General features: G+C 39.6%; 1 long non-coding RNA gene across 1 annotated transcript; it reads left to right on the plus strand.

Annotated features, from left to right (window-relative positions):
* The first annotated feature begins 1,120 nt into the window (after nt 1-1,120).
* LOC131280868 (uncharacterized) lies at nt 1,121-27,967 on the plus strand. Its single transcript, XR_009188521.1, has 2 exons — nt 1,121-1,290; nt 24,256-27,967. It is a non-coding gene; the product is annotated as an uncharacterized lncRNA (long non-coding RNA).

Genomic DNA, 27,967 nt, shown 5'->3' on the forward strand with positions numbered 1-27,967 from the left:
TGTATCCGTCATTGCAATGTCATTCAGAACAATTCCAATGTCCAAAAATGGCCCCATGTTACACCTGTTCTTCCTTCTCTCCCCTCAGAACCTCTGGTGACCACTGCCTTTACAGCAATGTTACAAATCCTCCCAATACTAGAATAATAAGTCTATTTTAGTCCATAGTTTCATCCCCTCCGTATATTTATTCATTCCTCAATCTTGAAGATCTGGGGATGGTGATGCCCACTCTGCATCCAACTGAGTGGGTTCATTTTTAAAGAGTCCTTATCCTTTATAAATGCATACTAAAATATTCCTGGAATAAATATTCCGGGAGGGTAGGTGGGGACTTGATAAAACAAGAGTGGCCAATAACTGTTAGTAGTTAAATGAGTGATTGGTATATGGGATTCATCATATTATTCTCTCCTCTTTTGTGTAGTTTTGAATTTTTCCCTAATAAAAAGTTTTGTTTTGTTTTTTCTAAGAGACATTTGAAGTTTAAATGAGAAAATACAAAACACAGTAGCAGACATGCAAAAAGAATTCAATAAATGGCTGCTGGTACCTAGTTGTAGCACTGGTGGTTGAAGCAGTAGTCATTGTATCATCACATATTTTTATTAGCCTCGGTTAAATGGTCAGGAAGCAAAAGCATATAGGCAAGGAAATGGATTAGCTGACATATGTGAGGAAAACCATCACTTAAAAAAAATCTCCTAAAACAGATCCCACCTTGCTAATACTTGGGGAAACACCAATCCCTACAGGTTACAGAAATCTGCTGAATTTTGACAACATTCAGAGATCTCAGCCAAAAACCTGCTTGATCCTGTAAAATGGTAGAATTCTCTCTCCATTGCTAAATGTCAGCAGCCATACTGCCCTCATTTTAAGCTTCAATTAAACAGTACCAAACAGGGTGGGTGTTTTATGTATGCAAACATACAATCAAATATGTTTTCATCCACGTTACCTTGGAGAACTAAAAGTGAATTTCAGTTATCGATGTTTGATTAGTTTTAACTTGGACAATCAACAGTACTAGAAGAGTAGAGGTTTAGAAATACTGCTTAAAACAAAAAGTTTCCCCCTTAACTTATTTTTACCCTTCCCACCTCAGTCTCCATGGAAATGGGGTCAGAGGCCACAGGGAGCTCTAAGGGAGCCAGCAGCTGAGAATGAAGAGTCTCAGAGATTTCAGCTGAAAGCTATAAACTCATTTACAAAGGCCAGCTGAGTCTTTTGGCTACTATGGTCTCTGGGTTGTTTTTTTTTTTTTTTCTCCTTACACTGATTAATAAGGTAAGTTTTTAATTTTTTTTCCTGGTATGGGCATGGAGGTGTATTAGTAAGTAAAAAAAAAAAATTGCATTTATCCTTGAATTTCTGTGTGAAAAATCAAGTGTGAAGACATTCTGTAAAAATTTTCAACTTAAAAATATTTTAAATGATAGTATTCATTTAGAATTAAGCAATTATGATTAGTCCGATCTCACCCTTCTTTCAAGCTTATGACAATATCAGACATTTGAAAAAAAACATACGTGAACTCATTGCATGTTATTCAGTTATAATTGTATAATGTAATCTAATAGAATATCACAATTCAAAATCACTTGAGAAAAAAATCTCAAGATAATGGTCAAGTGCAAGTGATATATTCAACACAATGTTTTATGAATTAAGCTATGATTTACTTTTGCCTTCTTGTTTTCCTGGAACTGTAGCACTATTTCATAGATTTTGCACTTTTAATATATGGTTTACTCTCATAAATCATTTAAAAAATATTCAAGAAGGCTGGATACTCAAATATGCCAAATATTTTGAGTTATACACATACATATATTATACATTATTATTTTATTCATTATCTGCTGAGTAACTGTTGAAACACTGTAAAATGTAAATTTGAGTTGGAAGAAGCCCTAGCACTTATCAATTTAGAGCTAAAGTCTTCTGTATTTCCAAAAAGAATTTTTTTGGTAACATTCTTTTTCTCTTCATGCCACACATCTTTACCATTCTAGACTAAGCTTTATTTCCAATCCCTTTTGCAAAATTCCACCATTACTCTTATATTTTAAAAAAAGTTATTACTTTTAATCTTCTATCACACAACTGCTCTGAATTTTCCAGAATTTAGTTTTGGCAAACATCAAAACCACAATACATCTCACGGGAATGTTAACATTTTCTCCTTTTTTTGTTTTGTGCCCACAGTCTAAAGAGGTTAGCTTTATTTCTTCGTGTTTCCTTTGTCTTTGTCCTTTCACGGGTCTGAGATGAGCCCTCTCTCTGTCCTGGGTTGAGCCCTGATTCCACTTTCCTCTGCTCTCAGAAGTGAAACAGAACATGGTGTTCCGAAGCTGCCCAGCACACATGCTTCACGACGCTGCCAAATTTGCAGCTGACCAATTGGCCTACTTTAGAGGGCTCACATTTATAAAATTTACAATCCTTTATCCCTTTATTTCCACCATTCCATCCCGCCACCCCACCTCCCCCCCCCAAAAAAAAGAGTGTGCCAAATATACTGATAAATCAAGAGTCCTTTAGTTCTATTGGAAAAAAAAAATGGGCAGACATTTCTTTTCCCTTCATTGGCTCTCAGCCTTGCCATTCCCTCCTGAATAGATGGAAAATATCAGTTCTTGTATTGTACAAAGAAAGTTGATAAGAATTATTTCTGTATTAATAGTGTATTTCTTTTGAAAATAGTTAACAAAATGGCATGTTCTTCAGTTTCTGGAACTCCACAGTTCTAAAGAAATCCCCTTCCAAAAACTGACCAGGAAAATTTGTCTTCTTCCAATTAGGAGGACAGAGTTGCTTCTGTGCTTTTTCAATGAGGTCAGATCAGGCAGGTCTTTTCTATTTAGGTATTTTTGATATTTTGAACACTCCTTATTGGAACTTGATTCTTTTAAGTTTTTTAATTGATCCAAGACCAAGTATGAGAGTGTGAGGATTTAGTGAAGAAAAGGAAACCTGTCAGGAATTGGTTTCTCATGACTTTAGTCATTTCTCCTGCTGCTTTCCTCAGAAAAAGGAACTCCTGTGACAGGGTATACCCAGGTTTTTATGAGACCTGAAGTTTATAAAATATGTAAGCCTTCCTTATGAAAAAAGAATATGACATCACTTCAAAAGTAAATACCTCCACTGCTAGGTATACACCCAAAAGAACTGAAAACAGGTGTTTAAACAAATATACACAGATACTTGTTCAAGGCAGCCAAAAGGTAGCAACAGCCCAAATCTCCATCAATGAATGAGTGGATAAACAAATTATGATACATATATACATACAATGGAATATTATTCAACTATAAACAAGAATGAAGTGAGAGCAGATGTAGTTCAGTGGTTGAGTGCCTGCTTCCCATAAATGAGGTCTCAGGTTCAATCCCTAGTACTTCCTAAAAAAAAAAAAGAATGAAGTACTAATATATGCTACCACATGGACAAACCTCAAAAACATATGCCAAATAAAAGAAGCCAGGCACAAAAGGTCACATATTGTATGATTACATTTATATAAAATATCCAGAATAAGTAAACCTATAAAAGATAGAATGCAGAGAGGAGCTGGGGGAAGGGGTAAATGGAGAGCAACTATTTAATGAATGAGGGAGGGGTTTCCTTTAGGGTGATGAAAATATTTTGGAACTTGATAGAGGTAGTGGCTGTACAACATTGAGATTATACTAAATTCTTTTTTAGTTTGCTAGGCTGCCAAAATGCAAGATTCCAGAAATGGGTTGGCTTTTACAATGGGGATTTATTAGTTTAAAAGCTTACAGTTTTGAGGCTGAGAAAAATGTCCAAATCAAGCCCTCATCAGACAATTCATTCTCCCTGAAGACCAGCTGCCAGCCATCCTGGATTCTTATGTCACACAACAAGGTTCGTGGGTCTCTGCTAGTCTATCCCTTCTTTCCTAGGTTTCATTGTTTTTCAGCTTGGTCCTGTGGTTTTCTCTCTCTCAGCTTCTGTGGTCTTCTCTGTCTCTGCCTCTGTCTTCATCCCATTTATAAAGAACTCCAGTAAGAGGATTAAGACCCACCCTGGGCCATGCCCCCAGCTGAAGTAGCCTAATCTAAAGGTCCCACCTACAATAGGGTCATACCTACAGGAATGGATTACCTCTAAGGACATGATTTTTTGACCACAGTGTCACTGAATTGTTCCTTTTAAATAGCTAATTTTGTGTTATGTTAAGTTCGCCTCAATTTAAAATAATTATTTAAAAGTAAATTTTTAGAATGAGAAAAGAAATGATAAATTGCAAAGTTATCATTTTTTAAATTTTTTAAATTTAACATTTTTTAAATTTTTTAAATTATTCAGAAAAATAATGTTATCATTAGCCTTAATCAATAATTATTATTACTATTGCTACTTACCTGTTTGACCCACCTCTATAATACCTATTTTCTCTATAGGGAAATATAATAATATATAATAATATATAATATATAATAATAAATATAATTTGTCATATTTTCTGTAGTGACATAAAAATAATTTTGTCTTTCTTCTGGCCTAGTTGAGAGAAATATGTCTTTTGTTATTGATGGCTTAGAAAAGTTTCTCAGAACTTGCTGGTCATGTCGCATCTATAACAGGTACCCTGAGGAAAGTCCTAGGAGGCCCCAGACCTTTGATCTCTCTGGGCAGGGCTCCTGCAGGCCGTTTGGCCATTGCCTCAGCAGCTGGTCCAGCTCAGCCAGGGCCAGTACCCTGTTAGTTGCCCTGGGCAGGGGAGCAGTTATTGAGGCCTGAGGGGCTTGTGGGAGAGTCTTAATCATGGTGTGCTCTGAGCAGGGAATGGAGCAGCATCCCATTTAGAACTTCTTGTGAAAGATGGTTCCAGATACTCAGGGAGGTCCCAAAGGGACTGCTGGTGGCTAGTAAAAATAGAGGGGGTACCCACCCCACCCACAGATGCAGGACACAAAGGGTCACCCCTAGCTGGGTCATTGCTCTATATATTTAGCTCCTCCCCAAACCCCTGAGGAAGAAGAGGCCCATGAAAATACACAGCTGCAAAGCTTGAAGCTCATTAGGTTTGTTGAAAATCCTCTTCTGTACTCAGTGCTTGGCATATAGTGGACATTTGTGGAACTGAAAATGGAACTGGATTACTTTGCCAAAGTGACCCTTACTTAGTATACTTAAAATTGTAAGCTCCCCGAAGACAAGGAATTTTGTCTGTTTGGTTCACACTGTAGTGTGAACTGGACTACATTTAAAACTGGTCCTAGAGAGGTGGATGTGGCTCAAGCAATTGTGCTCCCGTGTACCATACAGTAGTTCCAGGTTTGATTCCCAGGGCCTCCCAGTGAAGGCAAGCTGGCCCGCATGGCGAGCTGGCCCATGCTGAGTGCTGACCCATGTGGCAGTGTGCAGGCTTGCAAAGGAGTGCTGACCCACACAGCATGCTGGCATGCACAGGAGTGCTGACCTTCACAGCGTGCTGGCCTGCATGGAATACTGGCCCACACAGAAAGCTGGCGCAAAAAGAGACACAGAGGATTGACAATAAGAGACACAGCAGACCAGGGAGCTAAGGTGGCACAAGTGATTGAGCACCTCTCTCCCACTCTGGAAGGTCCCAGGATCAGTTCCTTGTGCAGCCAAAAGAGAAATAAGCAGACACAGAAGAACACACAGTGAATGGACACAGAAAGCAGACAGAGTGCAAAACAACAGCTATGGGGTGGGGGCAATAAATAAATCTTGAAAAATAAAACAAAACTGGTCCTAGCATATGGTAGGTGTTCAATTAAAATTTTCTAAATGAAATGAGGAGTCTAGTTCTCTCATATTTTTCCATTTGTAGAGGGGGTCAAATTACTTTCCAATAGCTTTTCTTTTCCTGGGTTAAAATAGTTGGCCAACAGGAAGTCGCTGGATATTGTTCACTTTTAAGGTCTTCATACTCCCTTGAGATACTCATTCTTGCATCATCCAACCTCATCCCACCCACCTCCTCCCCTGCCACTTGGAGAGGATGGCATGGGAACTTAAAGCATGGTTTAAGCATCATGTCATTTCTTTTCATTTCGAGTGTTTGTTCTCTTGCTCCCCAGATATCAAATGTCAAACACTTAAGGCTGGGATTCTTCCAGTTATGCTATAATGCCTGGAAATTTTCAGAGTCAAAAGGCTATTTACACTCTTTTTAAACATTCAGTCTGAGATATGGGGAGAAGATTTTTGAAAATAAGGACATATTTTCTTCTTGTTTCTTGAGGATTTTAAGATGCTCCCTTTTACCTATAGGGAGAAAATTCAGTTGTGTTCAATGTGTGGATTGTAGGGGTCCTTTTCGTTTCTTGAGATGCGAGTCACAATTTGGCCATCTCACTATACAGATAGTAAGGATGGAAAGAAGGGGGGAAACTCATAATAACATAGAATTTAAGGGCTGAGAGTGGCATGATTTATTCTACCCTTTTACTAGTGAGTCTCAGTGATGTTAAATGATACTAAATGAATTGCCCCAAGTTATAACCATGAGCAGCATGCAGCAGCAGCAAAATGAAGCTATTCCTCAAACTTTGGAAATTTTCTTATCTCTTATCTCAGTTCTCCATCAGTTCTTATCTCCAATACCATGATAACCATGATTAGACATGTCTGAGTCAGCAATGTTTAAAAACCTAATATTTTATAAGATGGTACACTGGGAGACCAAGAGAATCAGATCTGTTGTCTAAAAGTTTTAACATTAGCATGGTGCTGAGCACCTTGGACATTGAAGAATGCTTACTGAAATAAATTGAGTGCATTCTGTCTTAGTCTCTAATTGCCTGTACAGTACTACAAAATACAGCACTCATTGTTCACTCACTAATATGTCCACCAAACACTTTTGTATTAGTCTGCCAAAGGGCTGCTGATGCAAAGTACCAGAAATCTGTTGGCTTTTATAATAGGGATTTATTGGAGGTAAAAGGTTACAGTTCCCAGGCCATGAAAAGTCTAACTCAAGGCACCATAAGAAGTGCTGCCACATGTTGACGCAAGATGGTGGGTGATCTCTGCCTGGTCTCTCCTTCCCTTCCTGGCTTCCTCTCTCACACCCAGCAGCTCTACTTTCTTCCCAGATTCAGCTGAAAGCTATTAGGCAAATGGTCCATCTCTCCTGGGGCCTCAGCTATTTGAGACTTCTCCTTTCTGTCACATGGCAGGATCAAAAATGACAGAGCTCTCTCTTCTTGTGTCTGTCCATGTGAGTGTCCATTTTTATCAGACCCAGCAAGGGGCCAGGGACTCAACCGAGTCATACCCGTTGATGTAGTTGAATCAAAAGCCCAAAATAATTTAGTGCAAACAAAGGGTATCAAACCCACAAGAATAGATTAGTTTATAAACATAATCTTTCTCTTTTTGGGATTCATAAAATAATCTCAAACTTATTAGCCTCCTACTCTAAGTCAGGCACTTTGCTCAGAGGGAGGCCTATATTAATAATTACAATCCAGTGGGGAAAACAGATACATAATATATTAGTTTCCTATTGCTGTGTAACAAACTACCACAAATTTAGCAGCTTAAAACAACACCCACTTATTGGCTCACAGTTCTGTAGGTCAAAGTCTGGGCACACTATAGACAGGTGCCCCACTCAGAATCTCATAGGGCTAAAATAAAAACATGAGCCTGGATGTGTTGTTCTCTGTAGGTGGGATTCTATTCCCAAGCTCACATGATTGTAACAGAATTCAGTTCCTTCTGGTTGTATGACCAAGGTCCCCAATTCCTTGCTCAGCAACTGGTTGCTATACACATTCCTTGCCACATGGCCCCCTCCATCTCCAAGCCGAAGACAAAATGAAGCTATTATCAAAGTAATTGCATGCCAATCCTCTTGCATCAAATCCCCCTTGTACTTCAAATCTCTTTCACTAGGAAGAGTCCATCCCTATTTTTATAATCTTTTTTTAAAGATTTATTTTATTTATTTATCCCTTCCCCCCCACTGCTTGCTCACTGTCTGCTCTGTGTCCATTCACTGCACGTTCTTCTGTGTCTGCTTGTCTCCCTTTGTTGCATCATCGTGCTGTGCTGACTCTCCACGGGGTGCGGGCCATCAGCTCTCCATGGGCACGGGCCATTTTCCCTTCACAAGGAGGCCCTGGGAAGTGAACCCAGAGCTTCCCATATGGTAGACAGGAGCCCAGTTGGTTGAGCCACATCTACTTCCCTCCATCTCTTTTTAAGAGCTGATCTGACTAGGTCAGGCCCACTGAAAATAACCACACCATCTTAAGGTCAACTGACTTCACACCCTAATTACATCTGTAAAATCTCTTTTTCCATATACTTTTACATAATGATGGTAGTGACAGCTTATATCCTCAGGTCCTGCTCACACCCAATGGGAAGGAATTTTACAGAGTATCACTGGAGACCATCTTAGATTCTGCCTACCACTCATAACAAATAACCACCATCCAACAGAGTAAATGATACATTGAAGAGAGCTAAAAAGAGCGACAAGAACCTAGGGAAAGGAGCAAGTAACCTGCCTAGTGGCCTGGATAGAGTTAGGGGAAGAGAGCATAAAGTGTTATCAGGAAGAATGAGTAGGCATGTAAGAGGCAGAGAAAAGTCAGGGTCTGGTACCCTACTTATATGTATGTTTTATCCTCAACCAATACAGTTGAGGTCCTTGAGAGCATGGAGCAAGTTGCCTCTGAGTCCGCTCTCTCCTAACCCCCAACATTCCATGTGTAGTCATGGATTCATAGATAATGGTTAGGAAATATTTTGGATTGATTATATATCTAACCTATGATAATCATATTATATAATCTTGAACCTCTTGTCTACGTTCTTCTTCTACCCATCAGAGGTTTTAAAAATTTTTGGATTTCATATGTTTTGAGATCCTTGGAGATATTCTCTCTTTCTCACTCACTCTCACACATATACAGAAATGTATCATTGATTTTTGGTGACTAATTTCTATTAACTTCTCCCATTTTCTTCCCTTTTACTCATTTTACTCTTTTATATTACAGATGTCTAAGGACATATTAGTGAAAGATATTTTGGTTGTAGGCAACAGAAACTGACGCTGGTTGGCTTAAGGGGATAAAAAGGGAAATTACTTGAATGATATTGTTTGTCCAGCTATGGCAGCTGGTCTCCTCTGATGGCCTACAGTGGAGCATGCCTCCTAGTAGTCCTGCCTTTAAGTAGTCCACATTGAATCTGGGCTGACCTTGTGGCTCATTTTATTCAATAAAATGTGGCAGAAGTAATGTGCCAGTTTCAGTCCTAAATCCAAAAAAGGCTTTTTCACTTTGGGAGTCCTGAGCTGCCATGTACTCAGTCTAGCTACATTGCTGGAGAGACAGGCATGAAGAAGGAGAGGCACTGAGATATGGGGGGTGGGAAGTGGGGTGGAGAGGAAGGTCCAGCCATCCCAGCCAAGCCAATCCCAAGGTACCGGAAGGGTTGAGCCAGTTTGGACATTCCAGAGCAGTCAAGTGCCCAGATGATTGAAACCTCAGCCAAGATTATGTGGAGCGAAACAGCCCAGCTGAGCCCAGTCAACCTGGAATTATGAGAAATAATAAAATGGTTGTTGTGTGAAGCCACTATGATTTGGAGTGGTTTGTTAGGCAGTCATAGATTACTGGAACACCTACAGATTAGAAAAAAGAATTGAGCAGCCAAGCCTCACATACAGCAGAACCTTGGAGCAGCTCTGGGAAACAGCAGCAAGTCTTTGCAGCCCATCCTCTGGTGCATGACTATTAATGTGACTCAGCTCCAATGATCTCATGCTTTTCTGTTCAAAGTTCTTCGGGTGTCCACCAGACATTTATTTATTACCTTTGCTATTTTTCAAGAAGCCCTGGTTTCTGTTTGAGGAGCCAAGAAACATGACTCTCTCCTCCCCTATCAGAGATGAAGTATGTGACCTTGACTAAGCCAGTCAGCAGCATCTCCCCAGAACCACAGCAGTTGATTCAAGGAAGAACGCAGGACTCAGAATGCTTGCTGAAAATAGATGACAAAGATGCTCCTTCTGCCTTGCAGAATGTCAGTAAGAAAGCACATAGTTCTAGGAACTGCTGCAACCAACTGGTGAACCTTAGGTGACTTAAGGATTAATCCAGTAGCATGGAAGCCTCAGCAGAGCGACACAGAGAAACCACCTCCTTGGTACCATCACTGAACTGCTGGATTAAGCTTCACCTGAAGCTTAATTCTGTTAGGTTTTTCAGTTCTGTGAGCTAGTAAATTTCCTTTATTACTTAAAGTCGATTAGGTTTTATTCTCCTTGATTTGCATCTGAAAGCATCTATGTATCAGGGCTATTCTCAAAGAAGAGAGAATAATTACAAGCTAAGCAAATACCTTAAGAGGTACCTACAAAAAGTCATATAACCCTTTCACCAATAGCAAGAAATGTCTTGGAAACACTTCAAGATCAAAACACTAGAAGGGGATATGAGGTCCCATGGTGTCCCTACTGCCATCACCACTCAGGATTCTGCATGTCACCTATTAGCAAGGGAGGGTGATAGAAAATGGAACTAGAACTAAAACTTATTGAGCACCTACTGTGTGCCAGATACTGACCTGGTTCTTTACTGAATTTCCACAAGAACCCTTTGAGTTCTTCTTACCCTTGCACATGTGGAAACTGAAGCTTACAGAAAATAACTAGCATGGCCAAGGTCTACTGTCAGGTTTCAAACTCAGCTCCAGCTCCTCCAGTGCTCCTTGCCCTCTCCCCTCTGACACATCCCAGGAGCATTCTGTTGATTGCATACTCTCTCTTATTGATTCTGTTATCATCATCAAGCATAACTAACAGTGAAAACAAGGAAAGGAAGACATACAAGAACTCTAGAACATAAATTCCTATGGGCAGTAGCGGGGAGAAGGGTCAGAGCTACCCTACCTGACCCTATTAGTTGCATAGACTGTTAGGTCTCACAACCACATGCATTCAATATGGAATCACCAAATGTCAGAGCAGTGTGGGAACCTCGTGTCATCTACTCTGGTCTTTTCATTTTACACCTGGTGAAAGGGAGGACAAAGAGGTTAAATGATCTTCCTTCAAGTTACACAGCCAGAGGCAGCACTTGAACTAGAACCAGAGGGTGCTTTTGGATACACCTCTCTGGTCTAGAACATAGTGTTTTTGGAGAGTTCAGATTTTGCAACCAAAACGCCTGGGTTCATTGCTTGTCTATGCCAGTCACTGAGTGAGTTGGACAAGTTATGTAATATTTCTGGGCTTCAATTTCCTCAATGGTAAATGGGGGATAGGAATATCACTTATTTCTTGGCTATAAGTCACTTAAAAACAGCTGCTGGAACGTAGTGCATGCCATAGTTTTCTACTGTTGACCAGTTCGTGACTCACTATCAAAGGACCTGATGTTTTCCCATCCCAGCTTCATCTTGAGCACCTCTTAGGGGAGTCTTTTTACCTCTAATTTGATCTAAATTACAATCTGTCAGTAATCTGCCTATATCTGCTCTAGAAAAGCAAGGTTCTTATACCATGATGGGGGGTGGGGCACAGTAGAGCAAAACCTCTAAATTTAATCTGACTCTGATTTTTGGTTTTCCTTTTTTCCTTTTCCTAACTGTTGGTGGAAGTAGGGGAAAGAAGGTTCTCCCACTTTGAAATCTTCCATCAGAAAAGGATCAGATAAGCTCTTTCAGTGGTAACTTATTGATAAGGCTTATATAACCTCTGCCTTTAAGGGTATTTGCAGTTTCACCAAAAGTTAAAACCTGATTAGACATTAAAGGATTTCTAATGTTAGGGTTCAGGTATCAATCAAGACTGGGACAGGTTTGTACTTTGATTTTGTTTTGCTGGTATGGGTGGTATGGATGGGGGAAAGGAAAAGGGAGGAAACCAGTTTCTTTTCTACAAATAATCAGGTACCACCTCCTAGCCTGGGAGTGAGCTAAGCAGCTGGGTGGGTGGGTAGGGGTATGTGATAGATTTTCCCCAAGACTTCCTGAGGCAGCCGAGCTGGGGTGGAAAATCAGAATTGCCTTAAGGGGAACCAGGGCCTTTTCTGAGAACAAAAAGATGCATCATATCCAAGAAGCTAGAGTAGGACAGAGTGGCCCACGAGTGACCTCAGAGTGACTCTGAAACCAGCGATCACATGCTTCTTTTACTTGAGCCTACTCTGTGCTATGGGGCAAAGGCAAATTCAAGTAGCCAAGACTGCTGACACTCTCTACAATTACTCCCTACTCTTGCTACTCTTAAGGTTGGTACAACTTCAAAAGAGTTTGGGGATGGGAGGTTATTGGCCTATCTGACCAAGAGTGGCTTGGCCTTTGGAATAGCACCAATCTTCCAACCAAGTCAAACCAACCAGTCCATATGGAATTCTCTCTGCATTCCTCACACAGTTCTCTGGATGCATGGAGGGAAAGTGGATCCATGGAAACTGGAAATCCAGGTGAAACAGTTCCTCAAATAGAAAGAAAGATCTAGGTTAGGAACTAGGCATGGGCATGGAGAGGGGGATGGGCAGGGGAAGCAGAAGGAAGAAGCCCATGCTTTTGTGATTAGAGGAATCCTAAGGGGTTCAGGGGTTATTACAAGAGCTTTATGCCACAAGCACTATCTACAGACCTTATAAATGTGCCTTCATACATGTATGCAACTGTTTTTTCAAATATATGTGGAAGCAGCAGTAAATTACATGATTGCTATCATCCCTACTTATGAGTTTCCACTGTATTTCTTCAATAAATGGATAATAAAATACAGCTACGCTCCTAGGGGAACCACAAAAATATTTGACTTTCTAAAGAGATTCTCATTCTTGAATATTACAGCTATGGGCTATATACATCATTGCTTTGCATTCCCACTCATTACTACTGCTATGTGCTTTGTTCATTGGTCTACAAATGATTCGTTGGCCTACTGTGGTGGTTTGAAGCTATATGTACCCCAGAAAAGCATGTTTAATCCATTCCTGTGGGTGTGAACCCATTGTAAAGAGGACTTTTTGATGAGGCTACTTCAGTTAAGGCCAATTAGAATAGGCCTTAAAACTCTTAAAGGAGTCCTAAGTGGAGTGCAATTCGTACACAGAGAAATAGCCATGGAAGCAAGAAGTTGAAATTAAGTGGAACCCAGCAAAGAATGGAGAAACCTCTATCTGCCTTGCCGTGTGATGCACTAAGGACCAAAGATCACCAACAACCAGCCCCAGAACACCACAGTCTTCAGAAAGTAAGCGTCACATTGATGATGCCTTTATTTGAACTTTTCCCATCTCAAACCATGAGCAAATAAATTCCCACTGCTTAACTTGACCGATTTCATGGTATTTGCTTGAACAGCCTAAGAAACTAAAACACCTACCATCTTCACCAGCAGAGAGTATCTAGTGGCCTCTACCAAACATCAGACAAAATCAATCAAGCAAATAAGTATGTTATAATCTTCCTCTAAAATATTTCTCAATGTATTTCCATTGGTGTGTGCCTTTTGTGTTCTTCCCTGAAGTGAATTTAGCCTAACCCATCTTGTCTACCAGCTCCTTCACATATATTGACTAGGAAGCTGATTCTTTTGGGGATGGAATTGAACTCTGCTTTCCTTCCGAATGCTCCCACTCACAAAAAAAAATATTTAAGCAATGTGATTTACAGGCAAGATATATCTAAGTAATCTATGACCTTTGCACCACATTGAAAAGCTTGGCACTCAGATTGCTAGTTGAATAACTGTTCAAGGTCAGAGGCACACTGCTAACTGTTCAGTTTCATTTCCACTAAAGTAAGTTGACTGTCAGATAATTTTTAGTTATATTTCTAAAATAATTTTGTTTCAAAAATTTTAAATTCACAAAAATATGCTGTTAAACATTCAAACAAAATAGAACTGTACAAGGGGAAAAAGGGGCCCTCATTAGCCCATAAACAGATGTAATCAGAATTTGAGAAGTTTATGAAAATAATTGTGCTTACATCTAAGGCTATTTTATGGTTGTAAAGTATTGTAGATACACAAATACTTGTATGTGAAACACTGAATAAATGATACTCTCCATCTCAATCAAACTTCTACCCTTCCTCATCATCTTTGTCATCATTGTTTCCATCATCATCATCAAAGAACCATCTGCCCTTTTTTGTGTTGCTAAGAAATCTGTGTTCCTAGCAGATGCCTATTCCTATTTGCAGCAAGCCGACTTAATTTCCTTAGAATTGAGATACCCACCTGTAGACCATGGGAAAACACATTTCACCACTCTAACTCCTCTGTGAAAGATAAGGAGTCCTTATGACTTTAATACTGAAAATATTATTCTTTTCCTTTCATATTAATCAAAATAAAAACAACAGTGAGCCATAAAATAAAAGTCAGGACATCCAACAAATTTCTGATTCTTCTCCTTACTGTCTTAGTTTGCCAGGGCTGCTATAACAAAATACCACAGACTGGTTGGCTTAAACAATAGGAATTTATTGTCACTCAGTTTTGGAAGCAAGAAATCCAAAACCAAGGTGTCAACAGGATCATGGTTTTTCTGAAATCTGCAGTGTTCTGGTGATGACTTGCTGTCACTCCCTGACTCCATCTCTGCCTCTGTCACATGGACATCTTTGTCTCCACCTGTCTTCTCCTCACTGTGTCAAATTTCCTCTGCTTGTAAGGACTCTAGTCATATTGGACTAAGGCCCACCCTGATTCAGGTTGGCCTCATCTTAACAATAACGTCTTCAAAGATCCTAACTACAAAGGGGTTCACATGCACGAGACCAGGGATTAGGACTTGAACGTGTCTTTGTGAGGGACATGATTCAATCTATGACACTTGCTTTTGAGGGAATATTTCAAATGAAATTCTTTTAATACATGTGCTTATTTCTGCTTCTGCTGCTATCAAATTGTTCAACTTAAACTATCTTTGAGCTCTGAAAGTCTATGATTTGATAGTTTTAATTTGGAAAGTAGAACTAGAAGGGAAAGACTGATAAGCCTAAATGGCATAAAATAGCATTAAACAAGAACAAATCATTTGAGAGGTAGAGCGATACAAATAAGACTTATGAGTATCCCATAAGGTGTGGACTGTTTGCAGTGACTACCTTTTAAAGAGTACAGTAGTAAAAGGAGAAAACAAAAAACAAAAAGAAACTACAAAACTTTCTGTGGGGAAACCTGACAGACACCACCTCTGCTAAATGATCAAGGTCAGCATCAGGTCATAAATCATGTTGATAGGATATATCCTTGACATGACAGACATGATATGAAAAGAATGGCATTTTACCTCTGTGGTCCCAAAACCCCTTACCCCAATCTAAACATGAGAAAAACATCAGATAAATCCCAGTACAGTGTGATCCTATAAAATATCTACCAGTATGCCTCAAAACTGTCAAGGTCATCAAAACCAACAAAAGTCTGAGAAATTGTCATGACCAAGAAGGTCCTAAGGAGACATGACAAGTAAATGCAATGTGTTATCCTGGATTAGATGCTGGGATAGAAAAAAGGCATTTGGTGAAAATGAAGGAAAAATGAATAAGCTATGGATTTTAGTTAGTAATGTATCAGTATTGGTTCATTAATTATAATAAATGTACCATGCAAAATGTGAAGAGTAATGGATACTAGGTATGGGAACTGGGAACTCTGTATGATTTTCTCAAATTTTCTGCAAATCTCAAACTATTCTAAAATTAAAGTCTAATTTTTAAAAATGAATGAGGAACTATTTAAATAATACTAACAATGACCTGATCATGTTAAAAAATTTGTACAGACTCACAAAGCCCAGAACTGAAGGGATGCTTTGTCAATTCTGGCTAGCGACTTTACCTTATACAAATTTTCCTGGAATTCTCTATGATGAAAACAGTAGGTATTGTAATGTATTTAAATATTAATTTACTCTGTATTTCCATGCCCAACTCACCTGTCTTGGGCCACTGCATCTTCAATTTGAATTTTACTAAGCATAGTTTCCTCCAGTTTGAAATTTACCAGGCATAGGCTATATGTTTCCCCATAGAAAGAGTAAAAGTTATTTTATGATCATACCAAAATTGGATAACTGGCTATACCATTTATTAACACTGCAATAATGTTTGACAAATTACTTAATATTTCTGGTATTCAGTTTCCCCTTCTAAAAAAGAAAAGAAAAGAAAAATCACAAACAACAATAAAACCTTGCCGAACTGTGGTGAGTGACAGAATGTATATAAAGGACTTGACCCAGCACCTGGCACACAAAAGATCTCAGGAAATAAGATAATAATCATAGTAGTAAAAAGGGTTCTGAATCCAAATCAAGAGAAGATCATCTCCATCAGTTATAACAAAATATAACAGCTTTTTTTCTTCCAGTCCTCCTTCCCACTTTAATAGGTCCCATTGCACCAGGCACTCTGCCAACAGCAGTGCTAGTTTTTTATCTATTTAAGCCTTGGTCATTAAGCAAAGTCAGGGTCTTTGTTATTGTTTTCATCACCATTGGCAGAGCAGAGAAAGACCAAGCCACAGGATACATCTCTGCCTGCCAATGCCCTGTATTCCTAAAACAAAACTGCAATAAAAAACACAACAGTTAGCGTCGGACACCGAGTCCAGCATGGGAGCGGATGGGGAGGGGCTCCTCTTTCTCCTTGTTCAGCAGCACCTGTCACAGAGACGGTGATGGCCCAGGCTGAGGCAGCCTCGCTTCCTCCCATCACCCCCACCCTCGGCTCCCTGGACGGCTCCAGCCCCCAGCTCCCAGCAACGCAGCACAGCCCACTCTGCGACTAGAAAGCGCCCATTGAGGGGTTGCAGCTGCCAGCGCCGCTTGCCCAAATCCTAAATAAAGCCTCAACTTCAGTTACAGTGAAGAAGACACTGGTGTGTTCTTCCTGAGCCCCAGTCGTGGCTATAGAACATTAAAAGCAAACGGGTGATGGTTGAGTGCTGCATTTGTTGACACCCCCATCCTGCATCACAATGGGGCCGCTTTGGCTGCCAAGGCCTGGCCCAGCCGGCTCTATCCTGGACGCTGGAGTCCCTGACCTACAGCACAGAAGTAAAGTTTAGTAAATACCTTATCACTTTGTTTTTGACAGATGATTGATCACAGGACCCATTTCATAATAGGGTTTTTCTCAGGATGGGGTCGGAGAGTACAAACTTGCAGAATCAAAACGATGTATGATATTAGTGTGGTGTCAGCAGATTTGAGGCTTTGCAAACGATCCTAAAAGAGAAAAAACAAAATAACGAGCTATATAAAATAAAATATATCCAAACGACTGTAATGAATAACTGAGATCCTTTAAGAAACACTGCTGTGAAGAAAAAGAGGGGTAGAAAGGTAGATGAAACAAAGATGGCAATGTGGTTAACTGGACAAGTTGAAAGAGGGAATGTGAGTATTTGTTATACTATAATTCACTCTTGAGAATTTTTAAAAACTTGTTATCTAAAAAGTACAATTCAAAAGGACTTTTGATGAAAAAGTTTTGGCAATGGATGATGGTGATGGAGGCACAATTTCATGTAGACAATTAACACCACTGAATTGTATTTTCAAAAAGGGAGATTTTAGGTTGTATATAAGTTATACAGAGAGAGAGAACTGTACAACATGATGTAAATATAGGCAAACATTAATAGCATAATAATATCATTTCATGAATTGTAACAGAGATACCACAGCAATGAAAAAAATGTTAATAGGGAAAGCTGTATGTGTGGGAGGAGGGTATACGGAAACTTTGTAATTCCTGATGATGTTTCTATAACCTACTACTCTATTTTTTAACATTTTATTTTTTATACCAATGATACAAGTTACTTCATTAAAGCAAGATATTAATAAAAATTACAATAACAATAAATCTCCTTTGGTCCATGGTTAAACTCCCCACCTTTTTTGTTCTGTTAGAGAAAAGTGGTGCTCACTGGACCTGGAGACTGACACAACTGCAGGCAGGAAATTTATTGAGAAGTTCTCCCAACAAGGGGTCTGAAGCATAGACTTCAGCCTGCCCCTGGAAAGGAGGGGTTTGAGTTTATATAGTACCTTCCTAGGCAGAGAAATGATAGTCAGTGGGAGGGGGTCGAGGATCCAAGTGAGGTACAGAGGCCAATAGGAAGCCCTAGAGCTGAAAATTTTCCCTTGTATGGCTAGAGGGTAGTGGGTTTAGGGAGTTATGTTTTCTTGGAATGCTGGAGGAGCAAGTGGTGCTTTGATCTGGAGGGAATGAAGGTCTCCATCTCACTTTACTCCCGTTTCCACATGGTTTCTTTGTTCAATCTTTGGGTAAGTGCCGAGCTTTCAGACACATAGGCTTATTGGGGGCTTGTCTTTCCTCAATGCGTGTCGGGGAAACTGAGTCACAGCTTGTTAATTATTGTAAACCTAGTGAGAGGGAACCTCTAACAGGTTCATTCCTCAATCTTGAGGTATTTGGAATGATGTCGGCTCAGCTTTAGGCTGAGAAGGGACTTAGATATTATGGGGCAGAGGAAAGGAATTGTTTTGCTTGCAGTTAAAGATATTCCTTGTTTTGGTGATGGGACTGGTCCATCATCCTCATTTTGCTAACCCAAAGAACTGGAGAGTAGGAGTTGGCTGCAACTCTGCTGGGATTAATGGCTCCACCGGCATATGAACAACACACAGTTTAAGTCTCTGAGAAATATACTTAACAAGTATATTGATAATTATAGGTTCAAATAAAAGCAAACAAATCATGATTAGGGGAATTATAAATGAGTATAACTATGTTATACTGGGTAAATAGATTTTCATATATTCCCAGATAGGGCCCACCAAAGGGATGCTGATTTCATGAGGCTGTGTGGCTTGCCCACAGTGTCTGGATGCCCCTAGAGCCCTCGGGAGCACTTTTTAAAAAAATTTTTATTGAAGTTTATCAATCATACAGGAACATACATAAACAATAAGTGTATAGTAAATGTTGAGAACTTAGAAAACAAACATGCATATCGTCCCACAGGGTTTCATATACCACCCCACCACAAACACCTTGCTTTGTTGTGAAACATTTGTTACAAATTATGAAAAAAATCACCACAATATTGCTACTAACTACAGTCCATATCTTACATTTACTGTGTTGTTCCCCCAATCCCCCCCCCCATTATTTTTTTAAACATATTTTTATTACAGAGGTTGTGAACTTACAAAATAGTCATGCACATGTGTAGAATTTTGGGAGCACATTTGCTTGAGGCTTTATTTACTGTGGCAGTTTTGTGAAATCTGCCTGAGACCTTTTTTTTTTTTTTTAAAGTCCCTTTGTTTGACCTTTTCCTCAGGTCACAATACATAAAATAGATTTTAATTTGAATGTCTTAATCTATTTGGTTTATACTGGGTTTACTTTCCTTTAAATACTGTAAGGACATTGTTTTTTGTTGTTTCTATTTTATTTTATTTTTTCTGGTTATAAAAGAAGTGTGTTATTATCAGGGTGAAGGGAAGTAATGCAAAATATAAGTATAAAGAAGAAAATAATTATAAGCCCCATGTCTTTATATTAGTGCTTGTTAATACTCTATGTATTCCTTTCAGTCCTCTTGTATATATAAACACATGCACACATAAGGTAGAAAAGAGAAAAAAAATTAACATACCTAAACGCAACCAGTTATACTTAGCTTCACCCCATGCTTTTTTCACCTGTGGTGACCATTTCCCATGATCATTCAATATTCTTAAAAGAATGTTTCTTGATGACTTTGAAATATTTCTCCCCTATCTATCTTTATACCAGAAAAAGTTTAGAATAGAGTCTTACAGCATGCCACACTTTAAAAAATAGAACAGGATTCTTATAGCTACAGAGTACGAGGCAATTTATTTTGCACTAGATAGATACCACCTTGTTCAAAATAATTGAAGAATTGCAGCTGGATTCAGCATAGTATTTGGCAAGTTACAAATATAGTAGTAAGGGACCCGATGAAGTTTTCTCACCTTTAGATGTGATCCAAAAGGGAAATGTGAAGCAGGAATGAAAATAGAGCCTAAGAGTGGGGTGGATGTGGGGAGAAAAGACAGAAACGGGAGCCAGTGACTCAGCTCTCTCTCACACACTTGCAACAACTCTGCAGGCCTTGCACAAGCTGATGTGATCCGTGTTTCTTAAGGAAGAACTTCAGAATCAAAACCCAATAAACAAGTGAAAAATCACAAAGAGGAAGAGGAAAGCACATTTTAGAAATTCAGAGGAAAAAGAGTGATGGTAGACAAACCCAATAATGGGCCAGTCAACATTTCTTGAGCACTTGTTACATACAAAGCTGTACACCATATACAACACATAAAGATGAATCAATAAGCCACAGTCCTTGACTCCATGGAGCTCCCAATCTAATGGAGAAAATAGGATATAGGCAAGCCATTTCAGCACAACATTGGAATTTCATGAACAGAGAAGTGATGTCCTGTGGGAGCCGCACAGAAGAAAGATGAGTCACCAGAAGAAGATCCGGAAGGTCTTAGAGAGGAAGTAGCCTTGGAACCAAGTTGAAAAGAATAAGACCTTATGGAAATGGGGTAAAAGGAGAAATTATGGAAATTTTCACAGTTGGCTCAGTAAAGAAAAGCAAGTATATTTTAAAATGTCTTTCTTTTCCATAAGCTTGGAACCCAATGCTATTATAGATTTTGCCCTTTTTCTCCCATAAAAGAGATATTCCCAAAAAGTTTTGCACAAGACAAACTTTGATATTTTTAAGCCTATCACCAATAAATAAAGGGGCTCTACTGTGAATTTGCTTGTTTTCAGAGATGAGACAACCCCTCATTTGTCTGGGTTTTTATTTTTATTATTATGGACTTTATATACTGCCTGAAGTTAATGTAATCATTAAAATAGGTGACTTTCACGTTTTTTCACTCATTGTTTCCAAACCCAAAAGGACTTAGAGCGAGTTTTATGTTTATTTGCTGACATACCCTGCCCATCCCCCCCCCCCACACCCACACACACTTAATCTACGAACGTAGTGAATACTAAAAGTTAGATGGCAAAGGACAGGTAATAATTCAAGCAAATGTAGCCAAAGTTAACATAAAATTTAATGATTAACCCTTTTTTAAACAGCAAGTTTAGTGGATTTTGAAAACTACCATATTTGCAAACTGATTTCATATTTTCAATACTCAGACTAATTTTTTTTTTTTTTTTTTTTTTTACTGGTTTGCAGCCTCCTCCAACCTATACAGAGACTCTTAAAGTAATTCAGGATGGTAATTATGGCTTTGTAAAGAGAGAAACCAAAATGAAGAGGCAACATTAGCTGCTCTCCTAGGTAGGATCTTAAATTATCACCTATTAAAATAGAGATATTTTCTGCAGTGGCTGGAAGTTGTATCCTCAGACAAGTTCTTTGTCAATTGAGTCATGAAGCTGCCCTTCTTTGGAGATGGATCATACTCCACCCTTTGGTTGAATGAGAGCACTTAAATTCGATGGGGTTGGAAATATCTGTGAATTTATGATGGGGAGAGTCATGTGCCCCATGACCTAGCTGAAGGAGTAGGAGACAGAAATCTATTCTTATCTTCCCATGTTTTTCTTCTGATCACCGGGCCAGAATGTGTTTCACTGTGGTTAGAGTAAATAAAGACTCGGGATGACTTTTTTTTTTTTCAATGAAAACAAAAAATTGAGTTGTCCTGAAGAGCACTGAAAATGTGATATAGGACAAATGTAGTTGTTATTTAAGGGGTCGTCTTGGTTTCATTTTTCTTAAATTGAATTCCTGCCCCCTCCCCAGATTACTCATCTCATGTTCTAGTTTGAACAAACTTAGTTAAACCATCTTTCAGGACTCTAAATATATAACATATTTTAGAACATCCCATGCATCTGTTCATGATGGTTTTAGGTAATTAGCTATCTTTCTCTCCCCAAAAAAGGACAATACCCATTGGAAAACGTCATTGTAATATAAATGTTTCTATGGTAACTTTGATTCTAGGTTAAAACTTTTAAGAATAACATGGTAAAGATACTGTTCTGGTTACTATTGCTGCATAACAAATTACCCTCAAAACCATTAGCTTAAAACAACCATTTTATTTTGTTCCCAGTTTTCTGGGTTAGTTAGGGATTCAGAGAAGGCTCAGTCTGGGGCAGGTCTCCTTGTGGTCTCGCTTGTGATTGCAGACAGGGGTTACCTGGGGCGCCAGTCATTTAACACTCACAGGGGCTCCCTCACATGGCTGGCTGTTCCCAAGTCCACTGGGAGCTCAGCAGGGGCACCTGCGCATGATCTCGCCAGCATGGCCATCTCAAAGGAGTCGGACTTTCTACATGGCCACTGGCTTCTCCCAGAGGGAGTGTCTCAAGAGAATAGGGCAGAAGCTGCTTGGCCTTTTCTTACCCAGTCTTGGAATTCTCACAGTGTCACTTTCACTGGATTCCACTGGTTATAAGCAAGTCTCTACAATTGGCCCCTTCTTGATGGGAGGAGTGTCAAAGAATTTGCAGGCATGGACATGTTTTTCTTTAAATATTATATAACAACTTAGTATACATTAGATTAAACCAGCAACACAGATTCTTGTTAAGTCCCCAAAATTTTGTGAATTCATTTTGTACTTACAGAAGTCACACAGGGTCTGTGTGACAGCAGGTGCTCCATAAGTGTTTGCTAGACTGAACTAAACAGAGGCTAACAAGGCAAGAACCCCTGCCATCCAAACGAAGGAAGGACTTTGTAGGAGCCAAATTTTTGCCTTTAATAAGCTGGAAGACTTATCATGATGATAATCCATTAGTGAATGGTGGGGTGGGGGGAAGGGAGAGAAAGAGAGAGAGAGAAAGAGAGAACAGAAAAGCTTAGATTTTTAAAGGCAAAGGACTCTTTGAAAACCTGTAGTCCAGCTCTCTCCTTCCTCCTCCTTCCTCCCACTCCTCCTCACTTGTCCCCACCCCAGTTTTATAGCTGAGACCCAGAGAAGTTAAGTGACATAACCAAGTGACAAAGGAAGGGACTCTCATTATAAATTCCAGTCATTGCTTCTTTTCAATGATAAAATGTTATCTATTACTGGCAGAGTCTCTGAGGAAGTGGCTTAAACTTAGACAGTGGCCTAGTATGCTACCAGGTGGTGACCACAACATGGCACCAGGTTGTAAGGTATTGTCCTAGCTGTTTTGGGTGAGTTGGGGTTTTTTTGTTGTTGCATTACAGTGATGTAGTTTTATCACGAAGGATAGTACTTTTAAAGTGACTACCCAGTTAATTAAAAAAGAAAGGAAGCCATGCCTTCTATTTTGTAGTTGCCATAGCTTCTCTTATCAAAGGAAGGCTCTTGCCTCACTCTGCGTCAGTGCCATATGCAAGGCTTCTTCAATTTAGTAAATACCATATTATTGGAATGAGACAAATGATAGAACTGGTGTTTGAAACTTGTTCTAAAGATATTAGTTAAAACTAATTTTTCAGGTCAATAAATATTCCTTACAATCTCCTATACTGTAACATCTTTAGAAATTAATTGAACTGATGTTTGTGAAAGTATCTTCAAGTAGTCAGCCCTCAGTGTGTGTTAATCCCTCTTTCTTTTCCCTGCAACCACGTCCAGTGAGTGACATGCTCACAAAACACTTCTCTAAAATACTCTAAGTCTTCATGATCAAGCCTCAAAATTCAATAACATTTGGCTGCCTGGATTTACTAAGGTGGGAAAATCTCTTAAGCTCCTTTCCTCTGAGCACTAGTTAGAGGAAAGCACTGAAGTTGAAATTTCAGAAGGAATTTCCATGGTTGTAACAGAATTGACTTTCTCATTACCAGATTGCGTAAGTTCCCAATTCTCTAAGCTTTCAGATTTTACTCTTTACTTGGAGGTTTCATTTCAGGTATGTGAATAAATGGGATGTCCTCCTTTTCCCTGCCACTGGGTATGTGATACACAGTGATAACACGGAACCAGAGGGAGAAGGAGGCTCTGTGTAAACTGGTCAGCCTAAGTGACCATCCTAGGAAGGAACGCTGGTGCTAGCTCTCTCTACTGACTCCAGGAGGTGACAGGGGTGTCTTAAGATGTATTACAGGGCATGGAGTTTACAGCAGAGCCTCAGACATTCAGGTATCAGTGACATTTTAGCTCATACAATAGCCTCAATGACATTTTAGCCCATAAAATAGAATGCAAATCATCTGTATAATTATGATTTAACTAAAGCTCAGGGATTGTAAGTGTGCTTCCCTTTGGTCTTTTTCAGAAACCGGTAGACTTCTCACAAATGATGGTAGAAAGTTGGTCGTGTACAGAGAGGACAGTGTGCTGCAGTGGCTAAGAACATGGAACCAAGGTTCCAACTCCAGACCTATCAACACTGAAGCAAAAATTGGGAACCTCATGGAGTTCTTGGAGCAGGACTGAAATTATAAAACCGATGGCCGAGGAGGACTATTTGTACTTGTGTTAGATGGAATCATCACATCTGAAAATACCATATTTTTTTTTTAAAGATTTATTTATTTATTTAATTCCCCCCCCCTCCCCTGGTTGTCTGTTCTACGCGTCTTGTTTCTTTGTCCGCTTCTGTTGTCATCAGCGGCACGGAAGTGTGGGCGACGCCATTCCTGGGCAGGCTGCACTTTCTTTTCACGCTGGGCGGCTTTCCTCACGGGCGCACTCCTTGCGCGTGGGGCTCCCCTACGCGGGGGACACCCTTGCGTGGCACGGCACTCCTTGCACGCATCAGCACTGCGCATGGCCAGCTCCACACGGGTCAAGGAGGCCCGGGGTTTGAACCGCGGACCTCCCATATGGTAGACGGACGCCCTAACCACTGGGCCAAAGTCCGTTTCCCTGAAAATACCATATTAACGAGATCATATGTACATGCTTTAACCTTATATGAGGCAGGTACTATTATTTTCTCATGCTACAGTTTGGAAATAGAAACAGAAAACATAAGTAACTTGCTGTAAGGTCACATAGCAAGTAAGTAGCAAAGCAGAGATTTGAAACTAGAGAGTCTGGATCCAAGTCTAGTTACCAAAGTAGATGTATCCTTCTGCCCAACAAAAAAACCCACAGTCTGTCCCCATGAACCCTCACAGCCACCTTCCTTGGCCAAGTCCCACAGGGATTATTGGGAAAAGACTATTCTTTTCTGCCTTCAGACCAAATTCCTTCAACCACAGGTGAAGGTGCAGGGGATGAGATGGAAGACCAGGATCTGGTCAGGTCCGAGGTTTCTCCTCCAGACCCCCTTCACCTGTCCTGAGTTTTCTCATATCCAACTCCCTCCTTTGAATCACCTGCTATCAACCACTGTCTCAGAGCTCTGTGCTGTCCATTCCACTCAAGACTAGGATTTCCCTTTGACGTCTTTGCTACTTTTATATCACACCACAACTGTTGATACTGACTCCTAATTTCCACTGTCAATAGGCCTACCGTCACTGAACATTTCCTGAACACATATAAAAAAGGCTTTGTCTATTCCAGAAGTATGCTTAATACTGGAGATACAATGGAGAGCAAAGCAAACATGGTCTCTGCCCTCCCAGAGCTTAGGGTCCAGCGGGGAAGACAAGCACTGCTCAAAGACTCACACATAAGTGTAAAATGTTATTGCGACAAGTACTACAAAGGAAGGGTGCAGAGTTCTATGAACACAGAAGGCAGAGATGACCTGGCTAGGGAGGTCAAGGAGGGCTTCCTTAAGGAAGTGGCATAAAGCTAAGATCTAGAGACAAAAGTAGTGTTCTACAGGAAGAACACATGAAGAGGCCCTTGAGCAGGCAGGAAGGAGCATGGAGATTTTGAGAAACCAAGGATCAGTATGACTGGAGAACAGGGAGAATGAGGATGTGGTGCATGAAGAGGAAAGAAGAAAGCAGGGGCCAGATGGGTAGGAGCCCAAGTTCAGGATCTTGGCCTATATACCTACAGCAGTTGTTTTCAACTCTTGCTGCATATCAAAATCACAGGGAGAACATTTTAACAATTCTGATAAGAGGATACCATCCCGGAACAATTAAGTCCAAATTTCTAGAAGTGAGACCCAGGCTTAGATATTTTTTTTTAAGTGACAGGTGCTTCTACTATACAGCCAGGGGTAAGAATCATTGCCCTACAGCAATGGGGAACTATTAAAATGTTTAAAAAGGAATATGTGCATTGTGTGTGTTGGGGTGGGTATGATTGCCATCATCAGATTTATATTTCAGAAAACCTTCCTTGGTTGTAACTTGAGATCAATTGAGGTAACTCCTAAATCGTGCAAATTTAGATTAAGGTAGCAGCAATGGAGATGAAAAGAAATGGATAAATTTAAAAGATTTCTATGCAGAGTGGGTATAGCTCAGGGGTTGAGCATGTGTTTTGCATGTATGAGGTCCTGGGTTCAATCCCCAGTACCTCCTGAAAAAATAAAAATGGTAATAGTTGAAAGATGTCTAGATGGTTAAACCAACAGGACTGTTGCAGTGGGTGTGGGGAGAGAGAGAATGACTACTAGGGTTGTGCTTACATTACAGGATGGATGAGCATGCCACTTGTTGAGATTGGGATGAGGACAGAATCAGAAATGGTTATTGTGGACACAGGGCTTCAATTCTGGTCATGTGGAGGACTTTTTTCAATTCTGGTCATGTGGAGTATGCTTTTCAATTCACATGAGCTGTCCATCTCTTTTCTCCAGTTCATCAATATGCCATTCACCAGTCCCTGTGATTTATTATTCATTAAAACAAACAACAGCAACATAACAACAAACTATTGAGCACTTACTATGTCTAAGTCATTGGCCTGATTAATCAGCCCTCAGCTGTAAATTGAAGGAGCTTATTGATAAGTAAATAAACTTTCCATAAATTATGTATATAAATTTTTCTAGCAAAACTGTTTCTGTTTCATCTTCTCCTAAAAATGTTAACTTGTATATTTAAGACTTTTAGTGGCAAGTGACAGAGACTCCACTCTGATTGGCTTAAACAAAAGGGAAAGTTTATTGTAAACCTATAAAGATATTTAATAGAATACAAGGATAAATCACCAACCTAAGGTTTAGGAAAAATCAGAATCATGAACCCGTACTTCAACATTTCTTTTTCCTCAGTTCTTCTCTGCACATCTGCTTTGTTCTTCTTTTTCTCTCCTTACAATCAAGCATCCATAACTTTTCTTGTTAATGTTAAAAAACAAAACAAAAAACAAAACACTACGGTGACTGATAGCTCCTGAGGTTTAAGTCTTAGCTCAGGCATAAGAGGGAGACTAATGTGACTCATATTCAAAATCCAAAATCCTGAGGAGCAAACTCACTGGCTCAGTTGAGTCAGCTGTCCTCCTCTAGACCAATCAGCTGCGGCCAGGATGCAGGACCTGGTGAGGAAACAGGCTATAATCATCCCATGCTGACTCAGACACCCCACTGAACTCTGGCCAGCATGGATGCTTCCATGATAATCCATGAGGCTTGCAGTGGGACTGGGGTTACAAATTCTGGGAAAATTGTGCTGGGCAAATAAACTGGTCATTACATCCCAACTGAGTAAGTAAACATATTTGAAGCACAAGACCTAACTGAAGACAATTCCAAGGAGGACTTGCCTCTTTGGACTGATGGTTTTCTTTTTCATTATTATGGCATCTGAACTTTCTGAAATTTCTAAAATTTCATATTGAATAGTAGTATATGCCAGTTGGTTTGCATTTGTATTTAATTTGGACTAAGGTTTAGAACTATTCCTTCAACAAAGCAATGTGCTAGTTCTGAAATTACCCTGATTTTAAATATCATTTGCATTTTTGTTTATGGAAAAGTATATGATATATTCTAGTTCTTTTGATCCTCATTAGTATTTGTTTAACAGTAAGACTCCTCAAATCAGGAGTTGAAATTTCAATTGCATTTGGAAAAATTTATACTTTGTTCCCTTAGAAATAAAGAACATAGTTGGTAAGTCATGAAGAAA

Source organism: Dasypus novemcinctus, chromosome 2, assembly GCF_030445035.2.
Source record: "Dasypus novemcinctus isolate mDasNov1 chromosome 2, mDasNov1.1.hap2, whole genome shotgun sequence".
NCBI classification, from domain to species: Eukaryota; Metazoa; Chordata; class Mammalia; order Cingulata; family Dasypodidae; genus Dasypus; species Dasypus novemcinctus.